A 14,920-nucleotide genomic window follows, 5' to 3' on the forward strand; every position below is an offset into this window, starting at 1 on the left:
AATACCTTTGATTTTATGATACCAAAATGTAAAAATGTAAATCCAGTATTTGTAAAGCGCGAACAATTGCCCGAGGGCGTAAAGTCGCTGGAGGCGGTCGGGAAGATTAAGAGAGCTTTTGCTCAGAGTCACATGGTGCTGAGCTGACCTGCCGCCGGTGCTCGAACCGTGAGCCCCCGTCCTCCGGAGTCAGATACCCAGGCCGGTGCGCCACACCTCTTCCACACAGAAGTGTCACCATCAAAGTGAATGCCAAAGCTCAAAATGTTCTATAGGTTCAAAATAAAGCCAAAGTGTTCTGTTGTTTCAAATGAATGAACTACAGTAGCTACAAAGTCACACATCAGCAGATAAAGGCCAGCCACATTAAAACTAGGTTGCTGACATCCTATGCCACTGATATCCAGTGGGTTGAGGAGGAATGAATGACCCTATAGTCATGGAGGAGAGGACTGAGCACCTCTCACTCAGACAACACCACCGATAAGCCCAGTGTATCGCTGCCTGGGAGAGGGGGGAAGCAATGCCAAGTTTTTCAAGTACATCCTTTCCTTCCTTCTGTGCTGTTGTGTGGCAGCACTGCTCTGCTGGCATCAGGTGGCAGCTGCCAGAGGGGCAGTTCTGTACTAATGGAAGTAATGGGTGTACATACAAAATGATTCTCTTTTATAGGGTGGCCTTTGAGTATACATGCCCATCAGGAGCTATGACCATTTATTTACTCAGTCCCAGCTACCGCTAACCACTCAACTGTTGATGACGTAACATCCAACCCTTACACATCAGACATGCACCACCAGGACAGGCCACCACAAATCACCACTAAGCGCTTTCACATACACATGGCACAGTGGAGCACACAACACACTTCTCTCTCTACACACAGAAGAACCAGTGCAACACACACAAGCCATAATATAGGACATCACAGGCTCCCAATGTTTGACCCTCATCAATCACCCCAGCGGTCTGTAGCAGACCGCTCTACTGGTACTACCTGAGTTTGTGAACGTGTGCATTTCTGCCCGTTAAAATCCCTAAAAGTCTCCCAAATGATGCACCAGGATGTCACTCTATAAAATAGTTGAATATTCAAATCTTACACGACTCTCTCTTTACTGAGTATAAATATCTCTATGAGAAATATTATAATTACGGTCTAACTAACTCTCAGTACTGATGATGATATCTGAAAGCCACCTCCTATATTTTTAAAGAGCTGGATTTGAACATGCTGCTAATGATTGTATAATGGATATGCTGCTAAATTATTGCACTTGATTTCTGTACATATAGCGAATTAGACAGGGTTCCTTGTACTGTGCTGAAGAGATGCCTGCGCCAGTGTGGACTGTGGGAAGTCAAGGAGTAGTGCATTATGAGCATCCAGATGCAAAAGTATGAGGGCTTGAACAGCAGTAAAGGAAATCGCTTTCTGGAGGAAACAATTTGACTTTCTTCAGAAGAGAGAGCTGGCACCATGCCTCTTTGTGTTTTTCTGGAAATGTGTTCCTTGAGGGTGAGGCTGGTGGTGGCATGATAGAATTATGAAATTCTGCGTACTTGCTAGAAAAGGTTTAAACTCCTATATGAGAGGGGTAAACCCTCTAAAAATTAAACAATTTAAATGTAAAAATGGTGCTAGGAGCAAGCCTCAGGCCCCTGCTCTGCATGTAACAAAGTCACAATTTCACATTCTAATGAACTGCATTTGGTTACTCAATATTTAGTTAGGGAGCTAAACAGAGTGCTCATTATACATAACCAAACAGCACAACTGTCACTATGCACATAGAGTATGTAAATCACCATGGTAGTTGGTACACATAGAGGTTTCTGCCCAGGGTCACCAATAGCTAAGTATAAACAAAGGAAATGGAGGCAAAGCTAGGAAAACACAGGAACAACCAGGAGGAACAGAGAGCTGGAGGAAGCCCAGACCAATGATGAGAGGCCTAGATAGACCTGAGAAGCACAAGCAGTCACTGGAAGGCACAGGCGGACACTACGAGTCACAGGCAGACACTGAGAGGCACAGGTAGATACTGAGAGTCACAGGCAGACACTGAGAAGCGCATGTAGATGCTGAGAGCCACAGGCAGACACTGAGAGCCACAGGCAGACACTGAGAGGCACAGGGATACACTGAGAGGCAGAGGGAGACACTGAGAGGCAAAGGTAGTGTTATACCTGCTGGTCAGCCAGTGTGAGTGTGGTGTTGAATGTTGGTGCATGGTGATGCAGTGGATGTCTGTGAGTGTCAGTTGGAGTATGGGCTGAGCAGCAGGAAGGCTGCTCCTGGTGGGGCTCTTCATCATAACTACTTAATAAACCATTTTACCTAATCTACACCTGGACTACTGGACTTCATTTGTATTACATTTTGGCGACGATTTGGTGAACAAGAACCTACGTCTGTTTAATTGATTGACAGAAGAGCCTTTGAAAACCAAGATTACATGGAACTAGTAACCCGAAGAAACCAGAAGAAGAGACAGACTTTAAAGGAAATTTAAGGACACTAAAGGTGCAGGAAAATACAGTAAGCCCAGCAGCCCCACCAGTGTCAATCCACATCAGACAGCCTGTGGGCAGTCTGCCTCAATTTAAAAATAAATTAAAACTAAGAAGTTTGTGGGATGTTTATATCCATCTGTTCTCCAGCAACTTGGTGTGCTTTGGGATCTACAAGTGTTGATATGGAGACTATGGCAGATTTTGACGGGAGTTGGCTGTGGTTACAGGGAAAACCCAGCCCAGCAATTCATTTCAGACTGTTGGCAGCCTAAAGGGACGTAGGTGCACAGACTATGGAGTGGAGATCTGGCACCATGCTGCGTGATTCTGTGAGAGACAAAGAGCCGGTGAACAAGTCTTGGTAGTGGACTTATGCAGTTGTTTTTGAATGCACTCAGTTCATCTTTAAGAAAAAAAAGAGGAAAAGATCAAATCTGTCACATTGATGCGTGCAGTTTTGTGGTTTAAATCCAGAGCGCGAGCTATAGTGGCGCATGAAGGTGCTGCAGCACTTTTAATGATGTCACCTGATTTATGCATGGAAGATCGTGGCACAGCAACGTTTGGTGCACGTTCGTACCCGGAGCTACCCAGCACTCTTCACGTGTGCGTGCCGCAATCTTGTCAGCCGGCAGTAAAGCCGGAGTTGAGTCTTCAGCTGCATCTTTCGATAAATTTTACAGGTGAAAGCAGGGAATGGAAAAAACTGGGATGCGAGTTTGGTAATGCGGTTGATCAAAGTAATGCATCTCCTTGGAAGGAAAAAATAAACTTTGTGGTTTGTGTGTCTGCTTGGATGGAAGGATCTCAGCCACGTGTCAGCTTAGAAGAGAACAAAATATTGATGTTTTGCTGATAGTATTCGGGTGATAGATTGCTCACCAGGAGATCTTAGAATGCTTATGGTACTTCTCATACATGCTATTCCAGGTTACTTGGCATACTTTAGTGTGCTAGTCTGCTGTCATGGTTTTGTGTTTTTTCATTCAAAGTGTGTATTTCTACCACTACATTTTATGTATGATATTATGATGTTTCTATGTGGGATGACTGATAGGAGTAAGTCACATCCATAGGTTTCCTGTGATAAATTACACTGTGTCAGAGTCAAATATCTGCAGTGCACAAGCTGCACAGTTTTCAGGACTGAGGAATTCTCACTTATATTCCTGAAATGCTTTGTTTGTTTTTTAAGGATGACTGTTTGGGGGTATGTCACAAATGTCTTGCTGGTGTGGGTGTGTATGTCGGCAAGTCACCGCTTTCCTGGTGTTGTAGTTGAGATGACTGCACATAGATAAGTCACCCGTCCAGACGTGCTGGTTGTTGGGATGACTGCGTGAAGGTTAAGTCACCCGTTTGTCATTGAAATGTTTTGTGTGGGATTACTGCGTAAAGTTTAAATAATCGATTTTTTATAGAGGTGTTTGTTGTTGGGATGACTGCACAAAGTATAAGTCACCTGGTTTTGATTGAGATGTTTTGTGTGGCATGACTGCGCGAAGTTTATGTCACCCGTTTTTCATTGAGATATTTTGTGTGGGATGACTGCGTGAAGTTTATGTCACCCGTTTTTCATTGAGATATTTTGTGTGGGATGACTGCGTGAAGTTTATGTCACCCGTTTTTTCATTGAAATGGTATGTGTGGGATGACTGCGTGAAGTTTAGGTCACCCGCTTTTCTTAGAGATGTTTTGTGTGGGATGAATGCGTGAAGTTTAAGTTACCTGTTTTTGATAGAGGTGTTCGTTATTGAGATGACTGCGTGAGGATAAGTCACCCATTTCTTGGTGGTGTAGTTGGGATGACTGCACATGCATATCTCACCCATTACTTTGTGTGTGTGTAAGTCACCTGTTGTTTTCTGTATTGGTGATGTTAGTGTTGGGATGATTGTGAGGGTGTATGTTGCTCGTTTTTCTTTTATTTTTTACCTTTGGGATGTTCTCTGCTGTGCTGCTGTGGTATGTTTTTTCATTTGGCTGGATTTCATGCTGATCTGGCCAACTGGTGTGTTGTGTGGCATCTGGGATATGGTATGGGATGTGAGGCGGTGTAGAGTGAGGTGTTGTCTATTGTTTTGAAAGAGGGGAGATGTGGTGGTGTCTTCTTTATGATTTAGTGTTCTTATGTGTGTAAGTTGCACATATTTCATCTTCAGTGTTTTTACTTTTTTTTTTAATCTTTTATTCAGTGATTTTACATGCATGGTCTCTTATGTATTACATCTAATTTGTTTCCATGCATTCTTTATCAGGTAGCGATATGTCCATCGGTTATTTGCTTGATTGTCAGTCTTTTATTGATTGCATCTAATATGTTGCTTTCCTCTCGTTGTGTAATTGTGAGATATTCATGGGGCAGTAGCAAAGTTGTTTGTGTTTCCTGTAAAGAAGGGAAATGTGTTATGCCTGCTGCTCAGCCAGTGTGAGTGTGGTGTGGAATGTTGGTGCATAGTGATGCAGTGGAATGTTGGATGTCTGTAAGTGTCTGTTGGAGTATGGGCTGAGCAGCAGGAAGGCTACTCCTGGTGGGGCTCTTCATCATAACTACTTAATAAACTATCTTACCTAATCTACACCCGGACTACTGGACTTCATTTGTATTACATCAGGTAGATACTGAGAGGCACCGGGAGACTCTGACAGGCACAGGCAGACAATGAGGGTCAAAGGTAGATACTGAGAGGCACATGCAGACACTGAGAGGCACAGGGAGACTCTGACAGACACAGGCAGACACTGAGAGGTGCATGTATATACTGACAGGCACAGGTAGGTAACAGGCGACACTGATAGACACAGAGGAGCACAGGCAGGTACTGGGAGGCACAGGCAGACACTGAGAGGCACAGGGAAACACTGGGAGCCACCCTAATCAATAACGATTCCAAAATTTATTCCAAAATACTTGCCAGTCGGATCGCCCCACTCATACACAAAATTATATCGGTCCGGCAACACGGATTTGTTCCCGGCAGATCTACCATCGATCACATACAGAGAGTCATTACACTCTTTGACGTGACCGAGGTGGCAGGAGACCCTATGGCACTGATATTACTAGATGCCGAAAAAGCGTTCGATAGGGTCTCCTGGCAATATCTATGGACAGTCATGCCAAAGAGTGGAATTGGGGAAAATTTCATCAAAGCAACTCGTATGATGTATCTTAACCCAGAAGCAACAGTTGTGATAAATGGGGATATATCCGAAAACTTTAAAGTGACGAGAGGAACGAGGCAGGGTTGTCCCTGCTCCCCATTGCTTTTTGCTATTTTTATAGATCCTTTCATTCGGAGGTTAGAATCAAATCTAGCAATAATACCAGTAAGGACCCCTAATGAAGACACTAAAACATTAGCCTACGCTGATGACATTGCCTTAACCATAACCAACCCTAGTGATGCTATAAAATTAATTGAAACAGAGGCTAATCACTTTGGCGTAGTTTCAGGCTATAAACTAAACCAAAATAAAACTCAAATTGTCATTAATAACCAAATTAGCTGTGCTGATAAAAGGATTGTTGAAAACGCGACCTATCTAGGGATAAATATCACTTCTAATCTCAACAATCTAATCAGGTTAAACATGAATCCACTTTTGAAACAAACGGACTTATCACTGAAGAGATTACATAATTTACATTTAACAATTTTTGGCAGGAGCAATTTAATAAAAATTGTATTTTTTCCTAAATTCCTATATCTTTTTAGAAGTATCTGTTTAATTTTTGATCAACATATCTTTACAGAACTGGATCGTATCTTCTCTCGTTTTATCTGGGGGTACAGTAGATCGCGTAGAGCCATGAAGTTTATCAATTTACCCAAAGACAGAGGTGGACTTGCCCTACCCAATTCTAAAGCTTATTGGTGGGCTAGTACACTTAATTATAGTAGAATGCTTCTAACTTCAAATCCCACTTTAAATCCAGCAGGAAGGGTTCCAACCCCACAAGAACTTATTCTTGGGGCAGCAACGGGAGATCATCTTTGGCGCTTGACCTATGATTGTCATTTCAAAAAGGTCCGGTTTAAAACCCTTAAAGGAATTTATAACGTCTGGGGTAATGTACGTAAATTACTGGGGATTGGTAGATTTTCATACTACACGATTATCCATTGCAATCAAAATCTCCCCGCAATTTTTTCAGATTCATGTATGAAACGCTGGGTTATGTCAGGAATCACAAAACTTGGTGTATTTTTCAATCAAACTGGGTTTAATACATTCGAATCACTGAAAAACAAATTTGCACTAGAACATCGTGATTTTTACAAGTATCTGCAAGTAAGAGACTTTATATTGAAAAGAGGGGGTGGTAATAGAGCCTTTCAGAAAATACAGATAATAGATATGATTAGAAAGGATAAAATAATTAAAATTGGTGAAATCTACAATAATTTAATCACTAATTTACCTGATGACCTTGACAAACACTTTCAGATATGGCAGGATAAATTAGAAATTTCCGAAAAATCCACTCAAATTGCATTCAATCTCTCGCAATCAATCTTAATATCAACCAAACTACAAGCACAATTTTATAAGACCTTTTTTCAGTTATACTACACTCCTAAAAAGATAGCAAAATGGAGTAATGGTAAGGGGACGAGATGTCCAAGATGCACACTTCCCGAAGTGGATTTAATGCATATGTTTGCTACTTGTAAGGAACTCTATACCATTAGACGGGATATTTCTATCTTTCTTTCCAAAATCCTCAAAACCGATATTGTAATAACAACAGCTGAAATAGTTTTGGGGGTAGAAGGGGATTCTCGACCAATTCAAATAAGGGGATTAATATTTGTTGCAATGGCAATTTTTAGAATTTGTTTAGCGTCGGCCTGGTTGGATCTCCATCCACCTTGATTTCAACAATGGCAAGCACGCTTACTTGCAATTTATAGTTTTGAAACAGCCATATACAGATGTAGAGGCTTGAATAAGAAAAAGAAAGGCCTAGCTATCTGGGATCCACTCAGAGTATGGATAGAAGATATTGAATAACCAAAAAAAAAAAAAAGAAATAGGTATCTTGCTAAAAATGTCTAAATTTAAAAGTGGTTTTGTTATAATTTTTTCTGTTAAATGTATATATACAAATAAATTGTAATGCCTGTAAGCTGGTGGGTGGTGGGGGGGTGGACGGGTGGTGGGTGAGGGGGGTTGGTAAAGTAAAATAAGTCAAAAACTTAATAAAGATTTGTTTAAAAAAAACAAAAAAACAAAACAAAAAAAAAAAGGAATGTTGGTGCATAGTGATGCAGTGGAATGTTGGATGTCTGTAAGTGTCTGTTGGAGTATGGGCTGAGCAGCAGGAAGGATGCTCCTGGTGGGGCTCTTCATCATAACTACTTAATAAACTATCTTACCTAATCTACACCCGGACTACTGGACTTCATTTGTATTACATCAGGTAGATACTGAGAGGCACCGGGAGACTCTGACAGGCACAGACAGACAATGAGGGTCAAAGGTAGATACTGAGAGGCACATGCAGACACTGAGAGGCACAGGGAGACTCTGACAGACACAGGCAGACACTGAGAGGTGCATGTATATACTGACAGGCACAGGTAGGTAACAGGCGACACTGATAGACACAGAGGAGCACAGGCAGGTACTGGGAGGCACAGGCAGACACTGAGAGGCACAAGGAAACACTGGGAGCCACAGTTAGATACTGAGAGGCACATGTAGATAATGAGAGGCACAGGGAGACATTGGGAGGCACAGGTAGATACTGGGAGGCAGAGGCAGATACTAAGAGGCACAGACAGAAACTGAGAGGCACAGGCAGACACTGAGAGGCACATGGATACTCTGGGAGGCACAGGGAGACACTGGGAGGCACATTTAGATACTGGGAGGCACAGGCAGATACTGAGAGGCACGGGCAGACACTGAGAGGCACAGGGAGACACTGAGAGGCACAGGCAGGCACAGCTTGATATGTTGTGACGGGCACATGCAAACACAGAGGCACAGTTAGTTCTAGGGCAACTCAGCCAGTCAGACAGGAGCGGTTCAATTAAAATGTATGATTTTTTGGAATGAATTTCTAGGATTCTGCGAATCTCACGGGTACTTCTATGCCCAAATGTTTCTGTGAACTAGGACCACAAAGTGGAATTCACACTAAAAGACTGCCATTTGTGCATCTGAGTGGCAATGAAATATGCAAACAGATTTGTGAATCAGGCCGACAATTAGCACGCAGAAGCTGGAATCAAACATTTATAGTAGCGATGCCAGCACATAAACATCTCAATTTATTTCTGATTCTCAAATTCTTGCAGCGTGCCCTGTGCTTGAAATGTTCTCTTACATGAACGACAATAGTTAGTGTGTTTCCTTATCCTTATAGGATAACAATAGGTTTACAAAATCTTCCTCTAAGGACATTTTGATGTTTCACTGTTTCTCTGCTTTTCTCTGAGCGAATTTTCCCTCCGAGTCCATGATGTTCTACCTCTGCAATGTATGGAACAAAATGAAAAAATCTTCTTACAGCCTCATTGCCTTTTAGCAAACCACAGAGGTTTTTTTTTATTCAGTCTTATATCGGGAACTCGACACGAAGGTATTGGAGCGCTTTACATGAGCACCAGTTACGTTACGCAAGCATAGGGTGACCAGACGTCCCGGATTTGCCCGGATGGTCTCGGTTTTTCACTAACTGTCCAGGCAGATTTCGGCAATTTGGGCTCATGTCCCGGTTTTTAGAGAGGGTCAATTGAAAATAGTGAGAGGCACTTTTTGGGTTGTTCTAAAGCTGTGCAAGTTAGCAGCTGTTATAATTAAGTGATTTAATTAATAGGTATGATGTTGCTTGTAGAAATTAAATGTTATTCATTTTCTTAATGCATCTTCAGTGATCCTATGTTGATGGGAGCTGTCATTCTGGCAATTCCGTGGATGAAAAATGTTAGTCTTTTTTCTAAAATGTCCCAGTTTTTGGTTCTCAAGATCTGGTCACCCTACACAAGGGCACATTCATGTTTTCTAATTTTGGTAGGCATGGGGGATTAAGTGATTTGCCCAGAATCACAGGTTGTGGAGTCGACCCCGAGGCTCGGACCTTGTTTTCCCAGCTCCAAGTCTAGCCGTAAGACCACATCCTCTCCATAAGTTGGGCAAACCGGTTGAGAGGGACGGTGAAGCTTGCTGCGTGACTGCAGTTTGCAGTCCGACTGGGCAGTGTCCATTGCTCAACTTCAACCTGGCGGTGGTGGATGTTGGGAAGACAGGGCAGGTTTATGAAAAAGGAAGTTGTGCTCGGGTTTTGAAGGCCTTCCCACCCTGGAGATGAATGGGCTCCGACAAGGGCTTTTATGGAGACGCAATAAAGTTGAGTTCTGTGGCTTTCATGTGTCACCGGCCTTTCTCTCCTTTCACAGGGCGCGAGCAAAGGCGGCCATTGTTGGGAGGAGATGTATGTGGCTCTTTAATCGAGCCTCGGCTCCCTCTCCCACGCGGCTCTCTCGCGCCGCCGCGGCCCCATTCGTCGGACCCGCTCGGACTTCCCCTCGCCTCGCTCCTGACGGGCCTGGGAAACGGAGCGCCGCCACGGCCGCCGCAAACAAGGACACCTCGCTTGTTGTCAGGGCGACGGCGCGCCGCGCGCCCGTAATCCCCCGCCACACACACATCCTGAAAAGGAATGACGTTTCGGGGAAAGAGGCCTTGGGGACAAAAACAAAACTTCCCCAAATCCTTTTTCTCCTTCTTCCTCCCTCAATTTCCCCCCAATGGGAGCGTGAATGAGTCACACGGGGCCTGTAATAAAGACATAACGAGCCGTTCCCGGGAGGGCTGGAGACAAAGGGCCCCTGCACCAGTTCCCAACCGGAGCGCCATGGGAGTAAACTGGACAGAATGTTTTTGGAACCCGGGCGAGGACAGGAGCGACAAGTGCTGCAATTAGCAAATACCGAAGCCCTCGGCCCTTTCATGTGCTGCACCGCGGTTCATTTTAGGGCACAGTAATCACCACCAGTCTGTTTTTAATAAATAACTGCATTCAGGGAACTCACAGCACTAGCGAAATAGTCAGCTAGGCACTTGCCTAATTATCTATACTTGTTTGTTAACAGTAGGATCCAGTGCCCCAAGCCACGCACACTCAAGGTTACCCTGGGCAGTGAGGCTTGTGTGCATTTAAGAACTAAATGGGCAAAGAGCGGCATTTCCCTGCACACAAAATATTCTGGTGTGCAGCAATGACGCCATTGTTAGGTGTGCAGCAATGAGGCCATTGTTAGCTAATGTTTAGGTGTGCAGCAATGACGCCATTGTTGTAATCCATTGATAGGTGTGCAGCAATTACGCCATTGTAAGGTGTGCAGTAATGACACCATTGTTAGGTGCGTAGCAATGACACAATTGTTTGCTGAGTAGCAAAGGCAACATTGTTTAGTGTACGGTAAAGACACCATTGATTGGTGTGCATCATTTACATTGTTGTATGTGTAGTAACGACACCATTGTTTGATGAACATACATGACACCATTGTTTGATGAACATACATGGCACCATTGTTTGGTGTACACACATGACACCATTGTTTGGTGTACACATACGACACCATTGTTTGGTGAGCAACACAGACATTGTTTGGTGTACATACATGACACCATTGTTTGGTGTACATACATGACACCATTGTTTATCCATGACACCATTGTTTGGTGTACACATACAACACCATTGTTTGGTGACCAACACTGACATTGTTTTGTGTGCAGCAACGACACCATTGTTTGTACTGCAGCAATAGCATCATTGTTCATTGTGCAGTTTTGCAACTGTTTTGTGCGCAGCTATGACATCATTGATTAGATACTTCTATAACATCACTGTTTAGTTATTTGAAAAGTATTTAGAAGGTTGCACTTCCTTCTCTGTTGGTTTTGGGTCAGACCCTGCCAGTAGGCAGTTCAGATGATGGTATTTAGGAGTGAACTGTACTCAGTTGCGAGAACGTCTTTTATCCTGTCCTTGAAGGTCTAGGGATGTAGAGGGAGCTGTCAGAAGGGCCGTGGACTACTAAAAGCAGTAGTGAATCAAGAGCAACTCAGCACCGCCTTTAGGGGATACTGCATGGAAGAGTCCCAGGTGATTCTGCATGGAAGAGTTCCAGGGGATACTGCATACATGAGTCCCAAGGGATACTGCATGGAAGAGTCCCAGGGGATACTACGTGGAAGAGTCCCAAGGGATACTGCATGGAAGAGTCCCAGGGGATACTGCATGGAAGAGTCCCAAGGGATACTGCATAGAAGAGTCCCAGGGGATACTGCATGGAAGAGTCCCAAGGGATACTGCATGCAAGAGTCCCAGGGGATACTGCATGGAAGAGTCCCAAGGGATACTGCATGCAAGAGTCCCAGGGGATACTGCATGGAAGAGTCCCAGGTGATTCTGCATGGAAGAGTTCCAGGGGATACTGCATACATGAGTCCCAAGGGATACTGCATGGAAGAGTCCCAGGGGATACTACGTGGAAGAGTCCCAAGGGATACTGCATGGAAGAGTCCCAGGGGATACTGCATGGAAGAGTCCCAAGGAAAACTGTATGCAAGAGTCCCAGGGGATACTGCATGAAAGAGTCCCAAGGGATACTGCATGGAAGAGTCCCAGTGGATACGTCATGGAAGAGATCAAGGGGATACTGCATGGAAGAGTCCCAGGGGATACTGCATGGAAGAGTCCCAAGGGCTACTGCATGCAAGAATCTCAGGGGATACTGCATGGAAGAGTCCCAGGGGATACTGCATGGAAGAGTCCCAGGGGATACTGCATGGAAGAGTCCCAGGGAATACTGCATGGAAGAGTCCCAAGGGATACTGCATGGAAGAGTCCCAGGGGATACTGCATGGAAGAGTCCTAAGGGATACTGCATGGAAGAGTCTCAGTGGATACGGCATGGAAGAGTTCCAGGGGATACTGCATGGAAGAGTCCCAGGGGATACTGCATGGAAGAGTCCCAAGGGATACTGCATGCAAGAGTCCCAAGGGATACTGCATGGAAGAGTCCCAAGGGATACTGCACAAATGTGTTCCAGTGGAAACTGCGTTGAAGAGTCCCAGTGAATTCTAGACAGCAGCGTTCCAGTGGATACCTCATGCAAGAGATCCAGTGGGTACTGCATGAAGAGACCAAGTGGATACTGCACAGAAGTGTTCCAGTGGATACTGCATGCAAGAGATCCAGTGGATACTTCATCAAGAGACCCAGTGGATACTGCATGTAAGAGTCCCTCGGGATACTGCAGAAATGTGTTTCAGTGGAAACTGCATTGAAGAGTCCCAGTGAATTCAGCACAGCAGTGTTCCAGTGGATACCTATGCAAGAGACCCAGTGGATACTGCACCAAAGCGTTCAAGTGGATACTGCATGCAAGAGACCCAGTGGATACTGCATGCAAGAGTCCCTGGGGATACTGCACAAATGTGTTCCAGTGAGACCTGCATTAAAGAGTCCCAGTGAAGTCTGCACAGTAGCATACCAGTGGATACCCCATGCAAGAGACCCAGCGGATAGTGCGTGAAGAGACCCAGTGGATACTGAACAGAAGCATTCCAGTGGATACTGCATGCAAGAGACCCAGTGGGTACTGCATGCAAGAGTCCCAGTGGATACTGCACAAATGTTATCCAGTGGAAGCTGCATTGAAGAATCCCATTGAATTCTGCACAGCACCATTCCAGTGAATACCCCATGCAACAGACCCAGTGGATATTGCACAGAAGCGTTCGAGTGGATACTGCATACAAGAGACACAGTGGATACTGCATGAAAAGATCCAGTGGATACTGCGTGCAAGAGTCCCAGTTGATACTGCGCAAATGTGCTCCAGTGGAAACAGCATTAAAGAGTCCCAGTAAATTCTTCACAGCAGCGTTCCAGTGGATACCCGATGCAAGAGACCCAGTGGATACTGAACAGAAGCGTTCCATTGGATACTGCATGCAAGAGACCCAGTTGAAACTGCATTTAAGAGTTCCAGTGAATTCTGCACAGAAACGTTCCAGTGGATACTGCATGCAAGTTAGAGACCCAGTGCATACTACATGAAGAGTTCCAGTGGATACTGCACAAATGTGCTCCAGTGGAAACTGTACTAAAGAGTCCCAGTGAATACTGCACCGAAGAGTTCCAGTAGATACTGCATGCAAGAGACTCAGTGGATACTGCATGAAGAGACCCAGTGAATACTGCACAGAAGTGTTCCAGTGGATATTCCATACAAGAGTTCCAGTTGATACTGCACAACTGCGTTCCAGTGGAAACTGCATTGAAGAGTCCCAATGAACACTGCACAGAAGCGTTCCAGTAGGTACTGCATGCAAGAGACCCAGTGGGTACTGCATGAGGAGACACACTGAATACTGCACAGAAGTGTTCCAGTGGATACTGCATGAAGAGACCCAGTGGATACTGCATGCAAGAGTCCCAGTGGATACTGCACAAATGCGTTCCAGTGGAAACTGCATGCAAGAGACCAAGTGGATACTTCATGAAAAGATCCAGTGGCCGATTGTTGTGGAGGGACGTGGCTCCTCCCCCTGCCCGTCACTTCCGGTCAGGGCACGGTACTTAAAACAGATGGTGGCCCGGTCGTGCAGCGGACGCGTGCAGCGGGCGCGCCAAAGGCAAGCCCGTCTGCGCCCGTCAGCGTCCCGTAGGCGGCTGGGGCTGGATACTCTGCCGGTTTCGCACTACAACCGACTAAGGGTTTAACCTACAGCAGGGAGACTCTTATGGAGCTGGTCTCCTCACCCAAATGATGTAAGAATGTTATCGATATATGGGAAGGTGATTTACTACCGCGTTGTCAGTACTGCAGCTGGGGAGCCACAAATCACACCCTGAACAGAACGTTAGCGCCCAATATACTGAGAAAGTATGCGCCAAATCAGGGATTAATGTTAAAGAAACAAGAAGACATTAATGCTTTGCTGCTTAATTGCCGCTCGCTAAACAAACATGATCCACACATATATGACATGCTATGCGAGACCAAGCCGGATTTCCTGCTCTTGACTGAAACATGGCTATCTGATTCATCGAATCCGACTATAGCCACAGCCATTCCCCAGGTTACTCCATTTTTAGGAAGGATCGTGCTGGACGCAAGGGAGGTGGAGTTGCTATTATAAGCAGATTGGATATAGCCATCACCTGCATTCCCATGGAAGACATTGAAGGGGCCGAGTGCCTCGGTTTCCAGGCTACCCTCTCCCCCATCAGTGCTTAGCGGGAGTCCTTATATATAGACCCCCGGGTCACGCAGGGGTTTTCCTGAAGTCCATCAGTGACGCTATCACGCCAGTGGCCTCCAGATTAAAACATTTTCTTGTTTTGAATGAACTCAACATACATGT

At 44.9% G+C, this 14,920-nt stretch overlaps 1 protein-coding gene across 2 annotated transcripts in view; it reads right to left on the reverse strand.

Annotated features, from left to right (window-relative positions):
* The window catches only part of SLC1A3 (solute carrier family 1 member 3), a 173,475-nt gene that overhangs the window by 45,875 nt on the left and 112,680 nt on the right, over nucleotides 1-14,920 (reverse strand). The gene's annotated exons all lie outside the window — the stretch shown is intronic.

This window comes from Triturus cristatus, chromosome 2_1, assembly GCF_964204655.1.
Source record: "Triturus cristatus chromosome 2_1, aTriCri1.1, whole genome shotgun sequence".
In the NCBI taxonomy this organism is placed as follows: domain Eukaryota; kingdom Metazoa; phylum Chordata; class Amphibia; order Caudata; family Salamandridae; genus Triturus; species Triturus cristatus.